The sequence below is a fragment of the Diceros bicornis genome, chromosome X (genome assembly GCF_020826845.1).
Source record: "Diceros bicornis minor isolate mBicDic1 chromosome X, mDicBic1.mat.cur, whole genome shotgun sequence".
NCBI lineage: Eukaryota > Metazoa > Chordata > Mammalia > Perissodactyla > Rhinocerotidae > Diceros > Diceros bicornis.
Window position 1 is genome coordinate 118,240,052 of NC_080781.1, and position 18,417 is coordinate 118,258,468.

The window sequence follows — 18,417 nt, forward strand, 5'->3', positions numbered from 1 at the left end:
AAATATAGACATGATGACTAGAACTCCAGGAGCCACCTTATGACCTTGAAAATGAAAGTCACACACAAAACATGGCAAAGCAGGAAGACAGAGGAAGCTGGGTTCCTAATGAGCTCATGGAGCCCTGCCCATGTCCTGACTCCTTCTTCCAGTCTTCCTTTAGGCGAGAGACTAAATCCTATGTGTTTGTCACTATAGTCAGGTCTCTATTCACTGGCAGTCAAACACAATTTCTAACTGATTCCTAGCACATGAAGTAAATGTTATAAATGTTGACAATGTGATATATTATTATATGAAACAAAAATTGGAAAAGGAGAGGAAAAAACACAAGTGTAATTTCCTCATCTCTCATAGCAGAGAGTCAATCAATATTATTAGAAGTGAAACAAGAAGGAAAAAACACAATAACACCAACCTCTTGATGTTTTTCTCATCAACTTTTATCCTTAACCTTAGAGGGATCTATCAGAAACTGATATGCCTTATGGTGAATAAATATTTTTCCAAAGTGTATAGTTTTGTCAGTTTGATCTCATTTTCTCTTTATCCCATTAAATTCTAGTAAAAGTAAATTGAATAATTTAATTAAAAATATGTATAATATGATTTAAATCTTATCAAAAATTGGTTCTGTATGTCTATTACCTATCTGTCTATATGTGTGCAATGAGATATCTAGAATGCTGTTAACCTCATGTTGACAGCGATTGTATCAGGGTGGTGGGAACTGGGGTGGTTTTAGCTTTCAACCTTTTACTTTGAACTGCTTCAATTCTTTATAATGAGCATGTATCATTTTTAGAAAAACAATAAAGTCATTTTCAAATGAGGGTATTAGACTCCAAGGTCTCTAAAGATCTCCAAGCTCTAAAAGTCTATGATTTAATATTTTATGAAGCAAACACAGATCCATAGTTGAGTGATAAAAGACCCCACATTCTTTTTTAAAATAATATCTCACTGAATCTTCTAGCCTCCTTTGATCATTGATCTTTGTCTAGGCTCAAAGCCTATTGGAAAAGCACTAAATGACCTCAAATAATTAACCTTAGAGGACAGTGTGTTCTCACCAACCAAAAGCAATTTTTTAATACAAATGAAAATTTTAAAACAGAAAGCATGCTATCTAATCCAAGAACAATGAAGAAACATCAACTTACACATAGTTTTAATATTTAATGTAATGATAGTAAACTGTCTACTTAGAGAGGTGGTAAATATAACTCACATTGGCATCCCTTATTTCAAAACAAGGAGTCCAAATATATTATCTGGTAGGAACATCTCCTATTCCCCTAACCTTCCAGCTCTTTCATACCTCTGTGTCTTTGCACACACCCTAATGCTTTCTCCCTCGTCTATAATTTGGACAAGTGTCATTCACCTGGAAAAACTCAGTCCCTCCTACCATTACAGGCATACCTCGTCTTATTGCACTTTGCTTTATTGTGCTTCACAGATATTGCGTGGAGGGCAAGACCCTCCACCAGCAAAAAAGACTATGACTCGCTGAAGGCTCAGATGATGGTAAGCATTTTTTAGCCATAACGTATTTTTAAATTAAGGTATGTACACTTTTTTAGACATAATGCTATTGCATACTTAACAGACTACAATATAGTATAAACATAACTTTTATATGCACTGGGAAACCAAAAAATTCATGTGACTTGCTTTATTGCGATATTTGCTTTATTGCGGTGGTCTGGAACAGAACCCACAATATCTCCGAGGTATGCCTGTACAGGCCTATAGTGCTTGGCGTATACCTGTGTTATAATGGTTCTCAGAGCCACTATGTGTAATTGTACAAGTTATGCACTGCACAGAGACCCCCAGATGAGGGAGTAAATGGGAGCTAAAATCCATCCTGAGCTCAGCTGCCAAGCCAGGCTGTACCTGCCTAGAGGAAGTCTCTGTTAAATTTGCACAAAGACACCTTATAGGTTCACATTGACTCTTACCGTTGTTTGGATTGAAATTAGAGTTTACTCGTCTATTGCTCCTCCTAGACTGTGAATTCATCAAGGACCTGGCATAGAGCATGAACTTAATGTTTGTTCAATGGATCCTGAATAAATATATCAACAGTTTCCTTAATCTTTTAACATCACAGTGAAAACAAGTGTCAGGCATTTTTTTCTCCCCTCATTTAGGTGGATAAATATTTTTTAGCAGTTGTACAGAAAAAAGGAAGAAAATAAAACTAATACTTCATGAGTAGCAACTGTATGTAAGGAAATTCACATATGTTATCTCATTTTATGTTCCCAATAACCCTACCCATTAAGTCTTATTAGGTTTGATAGTCAAAATATTTAACAACCAGTACAGCATGGGCACCCACCATTCAGAGTGGACACTGGCCCAATCAGAACAGAGCCCACCTGTAAACAACTGCTCCACCCATGCTGGTAAATATCAGCTGAATGTCAGCCCTGAGTATATCATCCCCACATTACAGATGGGCAAACGAATGCTCAGAGAGGATAGATAATGTGTCGAGCTCACATAGCTAGTAAGTGGGGAAGATAGGACTAGACCCTGGATGAGTCTGATTCCCAAAACCAGTGCTCTTTCCCCCATACCATAATGCTTCTCCTTGGTCTCTAAATCCCAGCAGGAGTGTGAGAAGTTGGGTCTAAGTTTCCTGATGTCTATTCTAATGTCTATTCACTAGACTACTTCACTTCCCCAAAGAGGAATAACCATTGTTTATGACTCTAAAGTAATGACCCTCATTCCACAAGTCACACACACACAAATAGTCATGTTGCTTTAGAGTCACGCTTCATATCCTAATAAATCTGAGTGGGACATTTTTATTACTTTATACATTGAAAGGGTATAAAGGAGACAATTCCTGAATAATGCTCCTGGCTCCCTTTGCATTTTTTAAAGTCTATATGCTTTAAATTTGAACTACATAATGCAGTTCCTTTCAGCAAATACCCTTCAACTGCCGAAGAATATACCAAACATAATTTTGTTCTGTGAAAGTTCAGGGCAATACTTTGCATCCTACACATTTTACTACCGGTTGATGAATTCTAGCTTGTTTCAAGACCTCATATGTTCTATGAACATATATTAATTTCGGGATCCTGTTATTTACTCAATCCTTGGAACAGCCATTGCATAGCACTATGGCCAGGCACTGTACATCATGCCAAATCCCTACTGGGAATGAAAACATTCAACAATGTTTGGTTTGCTTTGAGGTTGTTTTCCATTACAGCCCTGTAGGAGATTCTAATAAATTTGTTTCCACTATGAAATCAGTTCTTCCCTGTAAAGGAAGGGGATTTTTTTTTTTTCCTTAGATCAGTTTTACTGGAATATAATATTAACCTATAGGCAATCAACTCATTCTGATTTGTGACCAAAATTTATTTTTCTGGCAATAAAAGAGTGAACCTAAGGAAAGATTATTACTCAAAAAATGCTTTTTTAAATACAAGATTTCTTCCTTTTTTACAAAAATAAATGATGACTGTTTAAAAAATGCAAAATTTACAGAAAGACGTGTTGAAATTGCTTTAGAAGAAATCAACCAAACTATGAAATACATTATTTACAACTACACTGATGCAAGTACACATAGAAAATACTGTACATATGCCTTTTGTAATATGCGTTTTGGATCTTTTTTCCATGCAAGTCACGGGAATGGCATTCAAAATATTTAACAACCAGTATGGCACAGACATCAGCCAATCAAAATGGAAGACAACTCTAGCCCTGGAGCAGAAGCCTAGAGCCCTCTGCTATACCACAAAATAACCCTTTAGTTGCTGGGTTGTAAGAAGATCTTGGGGTTTTCAGGGAGGGATCAGGTCAGCTGGGGGAGACACTCGAGGGGCTCAGGGAAGGAACTATTTACCCATCACTAAGAGCTATTCAGTATTTTAATAACCAGTACGCCTGGTTATTAAATAATTACCAGTAGCATATTTTAATTTATATTATATTGTAATATTAGATTAACTATTACCCTATTATTTAAAATAATCAGTATGGTGGGTACCATCTGAAAATCAATTCTGCCAGTCAAAATGTCCGTCAGTGCCTGCCAGGCCCCAGGCCCTTTGTCCAACTACCCTACCCTTAGCCCCCGCTACCCAGGCAGTCATGTTATATACCATATTACTCAGCCCTTCACTGGCCACAGCCAACAAGACTTAGTACAGACTCACAATCCAGGGGCTGAAAATACATAGGCCAGCCAGTAATGCTTTTGGCCTAACACAAAGATAACCCGGCCAGCCAATCAGATTCCCAGTCTTAGGAATTTGAGTTAGGAAACACAAAAAGACTGATACAAGTAGCAGTTAGTTGTTTCCTGGCAGGAAATGAGAATGGGACAAGTGATACCAAAGGCATCACTAAATACAGAGAATGGGACGAGCTAGGGTTGAACACAAGGGGCAGCAGTTAATCACAGAAGTGAGGATGGACATCACAACCAGCACATGAGGAAAGGCGGCAATCCAGGTGCCAGGAGTGACAGAACACAGGGAGACCTCTGTTTTGAGTTTACAAATTGAGGGGTTCCCAGGAACACAACTGACAGATGACCTAGAGAAATTCTCCTGGATTGAAATGACCCACCACACCCCACTTCTACTTGAGCACTAAAGGCCTGACTCAAGCACCCTAGAACAGTGTTTTTCTTTTTTTTTTTTTTCTGTGAGGAAGATCAGCCCTGAGCTAACACCCATACCAATCCTCCTCTTTCTGCTGAGGAAGACCGGCTCTGAGCTAACATCTATTGCCAATCCTCCTCCTTTTTTCTCCCCAAAGCCCCAGTTGATAGTTGTATGTCATAGGAGCACATCCTTCTAGTTACTGTATGTGGGACGCGGCCTCAGCATGGCCAGAGAAGAAGTGCGTCAGTTACGCGCCCGGGATCCGAACCCGGGCTGCCAGTAGCAGAGTGCGCGCACTTAATCGCTAAGCCACAGGGCCGGCCCCCAGAACAGTGGTTTTTAAAGTGTGATTCCTGGACCAGCAGAATCAACGTCACCTGGGAACTTGTCACAATGCAAATTCCCACTGAAGCAGAAACTCTGGGGGTGGAGTTCAGCAGTCTGTGTTTTAATAAACTCTCCATGTGATTCCAATCCAAGCTCAAGTTTGAGAAGCAACTCCTCAAGTGGGTTTTGCCCAGAGTGCCAGAATTACTTGGAATTGGACTGCTGCTGACCTTAGAGTATCTCAGGGGTAATCCTCCCAGAGGCAGATTCTCCAGTTGGTCAGATTTGCTGACCAAGGAACTCACTTCTCGCCAATACATGTATGCCTACCAGTTCCAGTATATGATTCACCACCCCCAAGCAGCTGCAAGATGCAATATATACTCCGAACCAGCAACCATAGGCAGGCCCAGGAATTAAGCTGAAGACGCCACACAAAAGTTATAGACACTTAGTCTGATAAGCAGCTTTTAATATGATCTTTTCACATTACTTCTAGATAAAACTGGGTTGTCTTCCTCCTGGAAGTAGGGGAGCAGGTGTTTGTGGTTGAGGCATAATAGGTAGATTGTTTCAGGCAGAGATAACTTTGGTACTGCATATAGGAGAAAGGTTAGTGTATCAAGGGGCAAGAAATAGACTATAGGAAGATATCAATTACTGTCTGTTAGTCCACTGCCTGCCTGCAACCTCTGCTGCACATGCTTCTAAGTTTATATCACATGACCTTGCCCTCTAGCCATAGGGTGTACCCCTGACCCACGTGCAGCCAAGTCAGTCAAACCACGTACCTACAATGTGACCTGATCCAGAAGATGATCTGTACCCCTATGATTCTCCCACTCAAAAATCTGAAGACCACAGCAGTGGGAAATGACAGCTAAAGCTTACCAAAAATGCCCCGAGGAAGAGAAGGATCTATGAAGGATCGTGGCAAGGCAAAATAACAACAAAAACAGAATGCATTGCCCAGCATGGAGTTCGAAGAAATAATATCAGTAGGCCACACACTATAGAGGCTATTGACACATATAGAGAGAAGCAGAGATACTGAGAGAGAATGACAATAACAGGGACATTGAGAGAGACATCAGGTAATCCTGAAGAGAGATGGAAAGTTTAACTGCCTGGATTCCTGCTGGCTGGTGTCCTTGCAATATCCACCTTTTCATATTTAGGTAGTCAAAGTGAGTTACTAGAATGCCCGAGGAGGGGGCTATTTAAATTAGTTTGAGTGTAAGAACAAGATGAGAAAGACAAAGACAATGAAAGAAAGAGAGAGAAATACACAAAGATCAATGGAGACAGAGAAAGACAGTCCCTAGGGATGCAAAGCTTGAAGGGCATTCTGTCAGAGAAAGGGTCATGGCCACAACTCCTTCTCACAGGAGTTTAACCTGAAATCCAACTAAATGAAGAATGAATGAATACACAAATGAATAAATAATAAATACATTTTAAATGAATACATAAAGTTAATGACATTCGTCAGGATGGACAGAGATGACTCTGGCCAAGGCCCAGTGTCAGAAAAAGCAACAAAGCTTCTGAGATCAAATCACTATGAGAGTAGAAAGAGATGGCACCAGTGGCACCTTGCCCCAAGCCATACAGTTATAAAGGAACAAAAGACTAGCTCTGCGGAGTGGCAAACCCAGCAACTGATCTCACCCCAGCTCTTCTGGTGTCCTGAAGAAAAGTTAGTTAATGCTTCTAAAGAGCTCAAGTGTTTGAATTCCAGACCAGTTTTTGCTAGATTACCTTTGCTTGGTGGTGGCCTTGGTGGGGAACTCATTTAGGGGCCAGGGAAGTGACAGGAGCAGAAGTGTTCTACCCGAGATATCAATTCAGTCATAACAGGTGACAATGCACAGTCCAGCACTAGCAATGGCAACAGTAGTAATCAAAGGATCATAAACTTTGCCAACTTCGGTGGCAGAAAAAGTGGCAAGAAAGCCTGTTCTGAAGCAAACAGCTTAGAGTAGCAAAGACGGAGGTCTCTAGACTCGAAAGGGCTTGTCTGTGTTCTGGCCCAGTGCCAAAGAGGAGTAGCAGGACCAGTTCTAGACCTTGGTAAATATGTTGGACCTTGGGGCATTCCCAGACAACACTGGATATTTTGCTCTCACTGCCTATTTTAACCACGCCATTTGACCCCAAGGACATTTTTGTTCTGCATTTTGCTCTCTCCTGCACCCAGAGTATGGACCATTTGGGTCAGAAGAATTCAATTTTACTAGGAGTTTAATACCTCTATTTCAACTTAAAAGAAATTTCTTTGAATGTATAGATAGGGATTTGACACCTTGAAAGCAGCTGAGACCGTGAGAGGAAAGACACCGTGTGCTGATCTTTCCAGTTACAGAGTTGGCACATGTTGCATTAGCTTCTCTTCCCAGTGTACTCCTGCTTCACCAGTTTATAGCAATGATTACCTGGAGCGTGGTGCCTGAGGGAAAAAAAAAAAAAACGGCAGTCCCTGAAATCTGAAAGCTGGCCTGATGCTCACAGCTAGGCCGTGCTCTTCTCCTATTGGACATTAACAATTTCACATAATACCAACTTCAAACAAGGTTAGTCTGAGAACATGAGAATGTGAGACAAAACAAGGCCACTTCATAATTTTGTCTTAAGCACGAAGTCCAAGTCCCTGTGCCCCCAACAAACTACCAAACACTGGCCCCCGTCAGCTAAAACGAGTAACTGTGACTTCTTCACCAATTACAGCTTTGTCCTCTCTCCAGCCAGCCCTCCCTACAGATAAGATTTTATTGAGATACCCAGTCATAGAATCGTCCCTGATTTCTGATAGCATACAATCTAGAATGAACCCTTGCTTCCTTAGACACTCCTTCAATCACCTAACCAAAGCCCAAATCCTATAATAGGTTCTTTCTATTTTCCTCTCACTGAGGGACCCCAACAAGTAATAAACCCAACTTGTTCAACCACAGGTGTGGTCTTGGCGGGCTTTAGCTGCAGGGCATTGGCATGCCCTAACATGCATTCTTTTAATTGATTTACTTTTGTCTTTATTGTTATGTTTGTTTCTGTGTGTATGTGTGTTTTGCATTAAAGGTTGAAGGACATAAACTTTCAGTATCATATTTATGATTTTTGATGGAGTAACAGAGTTTTACGTTGAGTGTACAATAGGTACAAAAAAATTTAAGGACAACAGGTAAATAGTCATAATTATATTGTGAGAAACTGCATGGTTAGTTTGTATTGTAAGTAATGTGAATCATTAAACCATTGGAATCCAGTTTAATGGAAATTAGGTGGTGTTTGAACAAATGGGTGTCAATTTGGGGGCTCAGGGATGCATAACATTTTTCCCATTTAAAGTAATGGTGATTGCAACTTTGACTTAGGAGGATTTGCACTAAAGGAAATTGCCAGGAACAAATCACAAAGGGAAATATTATATTCATAAGTATTGGATGTGCAATAGCGTAGATCCATCCTGAAGAATAGGAAAATTCTGGAACACCTGAGTGGTGTTGCTCACAATTTCCTCATGGAATCACCAAGGAATTAATATCATATTCCAAGTCATAATAAATATAACTGGTAGAACTAATCAACACAAAATAAAATGGTCAATGTCTAAAACAGCACATGGTAAAATTTATTAGAAACAAAAACTGAAGAACTACATGTCATTTGTAACATTGGAAACTGTGAAAACTGACCCGAGAAAATTTAGACTTGGTGGAAATAACCACCAAAGAAAAAAATGACAAGTAGTGAAACTGCACATGATAAAATTTGTTACTGACTATAACTTTACAGAAAAATCACACGTTCTTGAAAAATTTGGATCCATAAAATTAGACCCAGGGAAGTAGACACGGATAAAAATAATGTCCACAAATAAAAATTTACAATGCAAATTAAATTTTACACTGAAAAATAATTTATTGATAAAGCAAATCCGTACTGTAAAGTTAAAATGAAACTTATCAATCTCAATGAGAATACTTTCAGTAGAATAAAAATTCAAATGGAAAAAAATGGAAATGGTTTATCTGTACAGTTTAAAAAATTGATCAAGGGGGCTGGCCCAGTGGCATAGTCGTTAAGTGCGCGCACTCCGCTGTGGCGGCCTGGGCTTCGTATCCTGGGCATGCACCGACGCACTGCTTGTCAAGCCATGCTGTGGCGGCGTCTCATATAAAGTGGAGGAAGATGGGCACGGATGTTAGCCCAGGGCCAGTCCTCCTCAGCAAAAAGAGGAGGATTGGCAGATGTTAGCTCAGGGCTGATCTTCCTCACACACACAAAAAAATTGATCAAGGACTTTAGTTGGCTTAAGAGAATTTGTTTCAGTAAAAATTTACTCAATAAAAAAATCATCAATATTGGGGTGTTAGGATACAGCTCCATATACCAATGACAACAAAATTTAAAACAGTGGCTTAAGCAGATAGAAAACTATTTCTCTCTCAAGATAAAGAAGTCTAGAAGTGAGGGTACCCCAGGGTTGGTAAGCAATTCCGTGATCATCAGGAACCCAGGCTCCTTCTATCCAGCTGCTACACTATCCTTGATGTACACTATCCTTGATGTACATCCACATAATTCAAGATGGTTGCTCGAACTCTAGCCATCAAGTTCACATTCCAACCAGCAGGAAAGAGGAAAGGATGAAGAAAGTCTCTCCTTTTAAGGACACTTTCCAGAAGTTGCAATGTCAGTTCTGTTTATATCTCATTGGCCAAAACTTAGTACACATGCCATAGCTAGCTACAAAGGAAGCTGGGCAATACAGTCTTTTAACCAAGTGACAACGAAATTAGATGTTCTTATTACTAAGCAAGAAGTAAAAAGATGATGTATATTTGGAGGCAATTAGCAGTCTATGTCTCTGTTAGCATAATTGTGATATACATGTTTGTACTCAAAACAGGGAATCCAAATGTTCTTGGAGCCAAAATAGATGGGGAATCCAAACCGCTGGATCAAAAAGACTACTAGTTCAAAATGGTCAAGTCAAAAAGGCAAGTACAAAATACCTTTCAGGGAGGAAGGCTCTGAGTGATAGACTCTGGACTTTCCACTGAGCTATGTACACGGGGACTCAAAAGCTATAATTTGGGATAATACTAGAGGACTGTTATTCACACTAATTGGAAAACCTCAACAGAAAGAGCCTGTGTTAGATTCCTCTCCACCCACATCTAGTACCTAGGCCTTTTCCAATGTTACTTTACAGCATCTCTCATTGAGAAGTAGAATCAATTTCCCTACCCCTTGAATCTGATCTGGCATTGTGATTTGCTTTGACCAATAGAATCTAGTTGAAGTTGTGTGAAATCTAAGCCTGGGCCTCAAGAGGCCTTGCAAGTTTCTGCTCCTTCTTTCAGAACCCTGCCAAACTGCCCAAGTTAACCTGCTGGACGATGAGAGACTTGTGGCAGAGTTACCCCCATGGCCCAAACCAACAATCAGACAACCCCTACAACCAGAGTCATCTAGCTGATCAGTAGTTGACCATAAACATGTGAGTGAGCCCAGCCAAGACCAAAAGAACCAGCCACCTGAGCCCAACCCAAATTGCCAACCCAGAGAATTGTGGGTTAAATAAACGGTTATTTTAAGCCACTAAATTTTAGAGTGTTTTGTTATGCATTAAAAACACCGCTGGCCCGGTGGCGTAGCAGTTAAGTTCACCTGCTCCGCTTCAGTGGCCCGGGGGTCGTAGGTTTGGATCCCAGGTGCCCACTGACACACTGCTTGTAAAGCCAAGCTGTGGTGACATCCCATATAAAGTAGAGGAAGATGGGCACGAATGTTAACCCAGGGCCAATCTTCCTTGGCAATAAGAGGAGGATAGGCATCGGATCTTAGCTCAGGGCTACCTTCCTCACACACACAAAAAAAGTAAATAAAAAAAAAACATAATGATACAGAGCCTAACTAAAATAAAGCTAAACCAAGCTTAGATGTCTTCAGAGCCTGAAGCTGACAATTCTAAATACAATTCAGAATGTTGTCCTTTAGCATATTAAGTCCAAACCTCTGCATCCTGGGAGATACAATCACTAGTTACAGTTCCATGTGGCTTGGGCAGTGCAGCTTGCCATGCTCCAGCACCTACCCAGCATGGTGGAAGATCTCCACATGAAGAAAATTATAGTATGCAAATTATTCACACATACTTTACATTGTTTTAAAACTACAAACAAAAAGCAAATATTTTAAAAACATAGCCCATCCATATTCAAATTTTAGCAGATGTGCATTTATAATAGCACATGAAAGTATCACCTTTTCTCCTTACTATCATGACCAGCAACAGTTGCCATCTCCCAGAAGAGAAGACTCAAAATACCGTGACACTGTTGCATAGTAAACCATTGTTCTCAAGGACTCAAGTTCACTGAGTCTCACCAATAATGACAAAATATGGTAGATAATAAATCCCACATAGGTAATGATTCTCATGAGAAGTTATCAAGTTTGCACTCTATAATGGTACCTCTTGCGAAACCTTTTGTATTAGTGAATGCTCCAGCCATATATCAACATGTAATCAACCACACAGGCTGTAGGTACTGACCTGGCTACAGAAGCTGAGCATCTAAGCAGACTAAACATAGTGTCCATAATGGCCTCCAGCGGAAGGGGTTCAAATCTCCTCTCTGGTCCTCTCCCTATCGTCCAATACAAGTAGTAGAGGAGTGCTGAACTGATGGGTGAAATTCCCAAACACTTGTTGAACCTCAGTTTCTAGTGGGTGGAGTCTTGGGAACATAAACAATCCCATATGGGTAGAAAGCCTTCTTTCTGGATTCATTCCCTCTGGAGCTGGTAGCTGTGAGTTTTTTTCTCATTGGAATGGCAAATTCTGAGATTTGATTTTGGCTTAAGGGAAATGCTAAAGCATTCATCCTCCTTTGGTTCTGAGTTCCAGGCTGCCTCTACCCTCAACCTCCTTGTGGTCAAGCCCAGCTCAGTAGAATGCTGAACTGGGGTTTGGAGCCAATGTCCCAGTTAATAAACTGTTACTTTGCTTTCCTTTGCCACTTTTTATGCACATGCATCCCTCGTGGAACACACAAGGGTGGTAGGGTCAAGGCAGGATTTAAGTATTCCTGAGTCCCCTGGCCTACAACCACCATAATTCCATCCCTTAACAGTACCTGGATCTCACTTCCACCCCTAACACTGACATGGTCTCAGCAGACAGAGCAAATATACGCCCCAGGAACTGACATTTGGAGAGCAAAGTCCCACAAAAGAGATTGAGGTTCAGTCCTCAAACTTTAAGCACTGCTTCTGTAGGCCTAGAATATAATCTCCCATGTGTAACACGCAGGTGTTGGTCTTGGTACAAATATTCATTTTAGGAGCTAGGGTAGCCTTGTCCATGACTTTGATTTGTGGGAGAAGCAAACATGACCTAGGTCTCCCTAAAATAAGCAGTGTGACATTTTTGGCCTATTGGATTGTTAGATCCAAATATTCACATGGCCAACTAGATGGCAGGCTCAGATTCTCTTGATCTTGTTTTAACCTGCAACCAGGGATAAAGAGAGAATGATGGTGAGATAAAATTCTGTGGTGTCCTGTGCCTGCTCTAAAGTTTTCTGAGTCCCTTCTCCACCATATGTTCTCAAGTTGACTCTGATTTGAACATCATATAAATCCTAATCTATGAATTTGTGGAAAGAAGATAAATGGATAGAGTAACAAAAAATAACCCTTAGTGATTTACAAAGCCTAATCAGGAGACAATACGTTCCTTGCAATGGCTTTCCTGATCAGGTATCTGATTGGCCAAGCATCTAATCATGGTTATGGATTTCCGAGACTTTAGAGTATGGATGCAATCACTGCAGAGAGGTAGAGTTCACTAACAAAAAGGAATTGAGGCCTTTACTGCACGGTGAAAGTAGCCTCTTGGATTGAGGTGGAGAGGAAAATTTAATGAAAGAAAAACAAGTCCAAAAGTCAAAAAGGCATTAAATAATGCCTGTACCCCGAATGCCTTGGCTTTGAGAATCAGGTTGGCCTGGAAATAGTGGAAGGCCCCTGGTCAGCAGGTAGAATGACTACAGGATATTTTAAATGAACTAAAAACTCTTGTTCGGGAGATAATTTGAACTTTAGGAGTGATGAGAGGCAAACTAGGAAAGAACTGGGAAAAGAAGAAGCTTGAGATCTTAGAAACCAGGATAGACATATTTGAAAGGAAAAAAGGACATACCTACAAAGATATACCCAGACCCAACAGCAACCAGCTCTCATGAAAGTAAGGGAGCCATCTACCCAAGTGTAAACAATATAGTTAACACACACTAGGAATCAGATGGAATATCACGGCAATCTTAGTAGAAAATGGGTAAATCATATTTCGGCAATGCTCTCATGTGGCCAGTACAAAAACTAAATAGCATGCTGAGACTTACAGTTGATTCTAGGAAAGAACTGAATAAGGTATCAATCCCAATTGATGATGATGGTCACATACCAAATATTCTAGCAAAGATGGGACCTTATACAAAGTTCTTTTCTGTCTTGGATATAGCAAATAGGCTTTGGTATCTACTACTGAAGGAGATATGTTAGTTCAAAACTTTATTCATCATGGGAGGTAGACAGTTGGACATGAATAGTACAATCAACCTCCCATAGATATACAGAGACCTTCAAGAATAGACCACATAATTTGGTAGTCTTACATATTCTAATATCTATTATCACAGGAAGAAGATCAGAAATTAACTAAGCACGTCTTGGGGGCAATATGGAAGGCAAGGTCGAAAGTCAATGAAAAGATACAGCCTGAATCTGACTACAATTGTCTAGATGAAAGTTTCTCTAGCTGAATAGCAATGTATCAGGAAAGGGACAAATAATCAGGTCACTAGGCCAACAGATGAAAAAAACCTACTTTCATCAGGTTTCTGTAACAGTTATATACCACAACACAGTGAAAAAGGCTAACAGTTGGTCCAGTTATCTAAATGAACCACTGCTACAGGGAAGGGGCACCAACTAGCATGGAGAACACTTAAAGAGACAATAACCTGGGCACCAGCTTTGGCCTTACCAAAAACTTGGGAACCTTTTAACCTCTGCCTAGTAATAACTCCTAATACCATAGTTATTGGTGATATGAGAAAGTCTCGTTTGTTAATGGAGAGGAATCACAACCCAGTACTTTGTACCAGTGCAGAATATCCTGATCCAGTCATATCACCCCCTAACTGTCCACAGAGAGACACTTCTTCTAAGAACAGATGAATGATGCACTATCCAGTTATTACTCTCCTTAAACACCCACATCTTTTTATAGAATAACTAAGAGCTAACAGAAAAAGAAAGACAAACACCATATGATCTCACTCATATCTGGAATATAAATCAACACATGGACATAGAAAACTGTATTGTGGTTACCAGGGGCAATGGGGGTAGGGGGTGGGCACAAGGGGTGAGGGGACACATGTATATGGTGATCGACAAACAAAAATGTACAACCAAAATTTCTCAATGTTATAAACTATTAAGACATCAATTAAAAAAAATACCTAAGGGCTAAGAAGAGCTATGCACACAGTGTCTTAATTTGGGTTTCCTTAGAAGCAGACCCTGAGACAAAGATTCTAATGAAAGTAGTTTATGTAGGAGTTGACCCCAGGAAACACCCATAGGGGAGTGAGGAAGTGATACAGGGAAAGGAAGCAGTCAATAAAGAGTGTGTTATCAACACAGCTACTACGGTGGGTGACTGGAGCTTAATCCCACGGGTAAACTCTGGGGAACCATACAGACCACATACCTTAGAGTGACCCTGCTCAAGGGGTGAGAGAGCTGGGCTACTTATACACCAACTCCAATCAGTTTTTGGTTGAGAGCCACTCTCAGAGGTATTAACCCTCTAGCTCTTCTAGCCTATCATGGAAACGGTAGAAAAGCCTTCCAAGGCCTGTGATAAAGCCCTCAGACAAAGAGATAGTGACAGTTAGAAATCAGCTGGAGCACACAGAAATGATAAGGTTGAGGAACAAAGGACATGACAGATGGCATTAGCTACGTGTATCTGAACCACAGGAAGATCTTACCTCTCTTCTATTGGGAAGGGTAGCTTAGGCAGACTAAATAAAGGAAACATGGGATAGAATACTGATAGAAGTTTGAAATTTGATGGCAACTTGAGGATTTCAGGAGTTGATAACACCTGGAGAGAAAATAATGTGGACACCAGCATTATCGTGGGCCTTGAAACTGTCCCAGAAATCTAACTAGCTGCACTGGCTATTGCATGATAGAGGAGGAACAGCAGATCACATTGGGGATCTTCACCAGTAATTGAGAAATAACAGCATTTTATTTTGATGACAGTAAATAGTTTCGCCAGTTGGGTAGAGACTTTTCACACTAAACATCCAGCAACTAAGCTGCAAAGATTCTAGCTCAATAACTTCTCTTAACTGGGAAATCTCAGAAAATGAACCAAATTTAAGGCATATTTCATGGGAGAATTATGTAATCTGACAAGTATACAAGTTGTCCATATAGCATAACCACTTGTAGGCCAGGGAGCCAGGGAACAAGAAGGAACTGTGCAATAAAGACTGAGATACAAATGGCTATGATGAAAATGAGAGATTACTGAGCTCACCACCTCTTTTGAGTCTAAGGAAATTAGGGCCTGAGTGTCCAATGGATTAAGACAAATGCTTTATGAGGGCCTCTGTGGGAGCCCGAGGGTTATTGGGAAATCTATTCACCTCTTGTCTTCTATAGATAAAGGCCTTGAGTGAAGGAAACCACTCAGGATTCCTGTTCTTTTACTCACTTCCCTCCTTACACATTCTCCAAACAGGGAATCAGGTTGGGTCAGATTCCAGCACAATCGACTGGACCATTTTTTGCTGGGGGGGGGAGCTGGATCATTGTGCATTTATAAGATTGCATTCATGGATACAGCATTCTCTTGTGCTTCCTCTGGCCTCCAAGCAGCTGACACAGTAAACTGACTATCCTGCATGACTATCCTCCTCAACATGGCAGCCAGGTCTAGGGCTACGATCCTATCAGTCTAGGCCTCTTGTTTAAAATGGGATTTCTTTGTTGGGACTTTTAAATTTTCTATGACACTTTAATTTCTCTGTGGAAAATTGACAATAAGGTTTCATATAGAGACTTGGGCATTTTGTATCTCCGACATTGTATTATTTGGACAGTGCCATCCTCTGGTGTTCATTTATGGGCCTCCTTGGTAGGCTATGTTCAACAATGATGCTATACATAATCTAAGATGAGGAATAGAATAGGTGGTGAATTTTTCACTAAACATATAGTGTGGTCTTTACGTTAAAATCCTGAATAAAACTGTTGCACAAGTTTCTGAGGATGACATCAGAGGCATTCACTGAACATCTTGGAGAATTGAATTTCACATCTCTTTGGTCCAAGAAAGGCTCATAAGAGCCATGATATGAATCAGAGAAATATCCCCATGAAAAGGCTGAAGAACTTACCTGCATATTTCCTCCCCTATAGTAGAGAGTCACATACTGCTTAGCCATTAACCCCTTTGGGTTAACAGAGAAAGAACAAGAAGTAGATACTATTCAATTTCCATGAAAGAAGTTCAAAGACCTTAATTGTACCTGCTCCCACCCTCCAACTTCATTCCCTCTAAGACAAGAAATGCTGACTTGATTTATCAGAGTCCAGGACCCTCACTGGGCTGTTGTTCAGTGCACAGAACTTGGGGTATCAATAAAACCCTCTCAGGTATCATTTTCTCCAGCTCAGTTAACTATATCTTGTAATCTCATTGGAGTGGAAAATTCCAAGATTTTATTTTGGGCTTAAGAGCTTTGGATTGAAGTTTGGAGCCAAAGCACCAGCTAGTGAAGTATTACTTCACTTACCTTCCCCTCCTTGGTGGACCTTACAGAAAGGGCGGTTAAGACAAGGATCGATTTGGGTATCTCTGGGTCCCTTGATCTAATATTATCCAAACCTCATCTCTTAACAGCACCTCAATTTCACCCCAACCTTCAAGAGAACACAAGCGTCTAAGTCCTAATAGTGGAAACAGTAAAAGGAACCCAATTAGGAGCATGGCAGTAAGAAATATGAAATCTGGATAATGAATGAAGACTTGCAAGAGTCCAGCAGACAGTGTGTTGTCATTCTAGAAGATCTATTCCTATGTTGCAAAACTCTTATGAGAAGATATGAAAGATGCTGACTTGCACTCAGGGCTACCCAAGGTTTGCCAGTGGTACACTAAATAGAGTCTGATAGGAAATGCAAAAGATCTTGGTAGGGAGAGGAAGCAACTCTTTAGTAGTCCAAACCTTGTTCTGATAACAAACACCAGTGTCCTGCATTCCCAGCTCTGCTTATTTATTTGCTGTGTGTTTTACACTAGATTCTGATTCATTTTTCCTGTTCCCTTATAACCTGACCTTGACTGTGATTAATTGCACACCAACAGTTTCATGTGACAGACCCTGTTTCTTTCCTGAAGCGACAGCCCCTGTGGCAGAGACAGTAATACAAAACATTCCATTTGTTCCCCTACATTTGCCAGCCCTCTTGCACGTACACAGGACCACATGACTAGTTTTGGGCAATGAAATGTCCATGTGACATATGTCCCTTCTGGGCTGAGGCAATAATGAGCCTACATGAGATTCTTCAGCCTCTCTTGTTCTCCTACAGCGGCAGCTGAAAAAGCCACATGTCCCAGATGGTGCAGCTACAAAATAGTGGAGCCTCAGTCAGCCTGGAACCCTGAGTGGCTGTGTGGAGCAGATCCTTTCCCATTCTCACATCCCTCTAACCTGCATGGGATCTGTAGTGTGAGCAAGAAGTAAACTCTTGGTGTGTAAAACCCAGATTGTTTGTTATCTAAGCATAATTGTATTCCTATAGAAGACAGCCTCCCTTCTGCATGCATAGTGCTTATTTCATACTCTTAATTTAGTTATTAATAAATCTACTTGTTATACCCAGACTCCTCTAAACAGGCTCTATGGGACAGAAAATCATGCACAAGTCAGCAAGCAAAGCTTTAACTGTCAACCAAATACATAGTAGTGAGCAATACAATTCAAGTAAACACAGCTATTCTCTACTGCACAAAAAACAGGAAATAATTAAATTTCTTATAGACATTTTCTTTATTATATTTTCCCACTTGAATATTTAGAGAATAATTTAAATGTAACGCATACTGACAGCAAGCACAGTATCAAATATTAGTTTTTTAATATTTTTCTGTTCTCACCCTTTATTCCTTTAGGAAAAAAATATTTAGATGACCTCAAAGAAACAATTATTATGCTAATCACAGTATGCAGTAACACGTACAAGCCCATACTCAATAGAAAAGAAAGCGACAAAGAAGTGAAAAAGTCTTTCTCCTCAAATCATTTTAATTCATTTTTCCACAGCCATATAA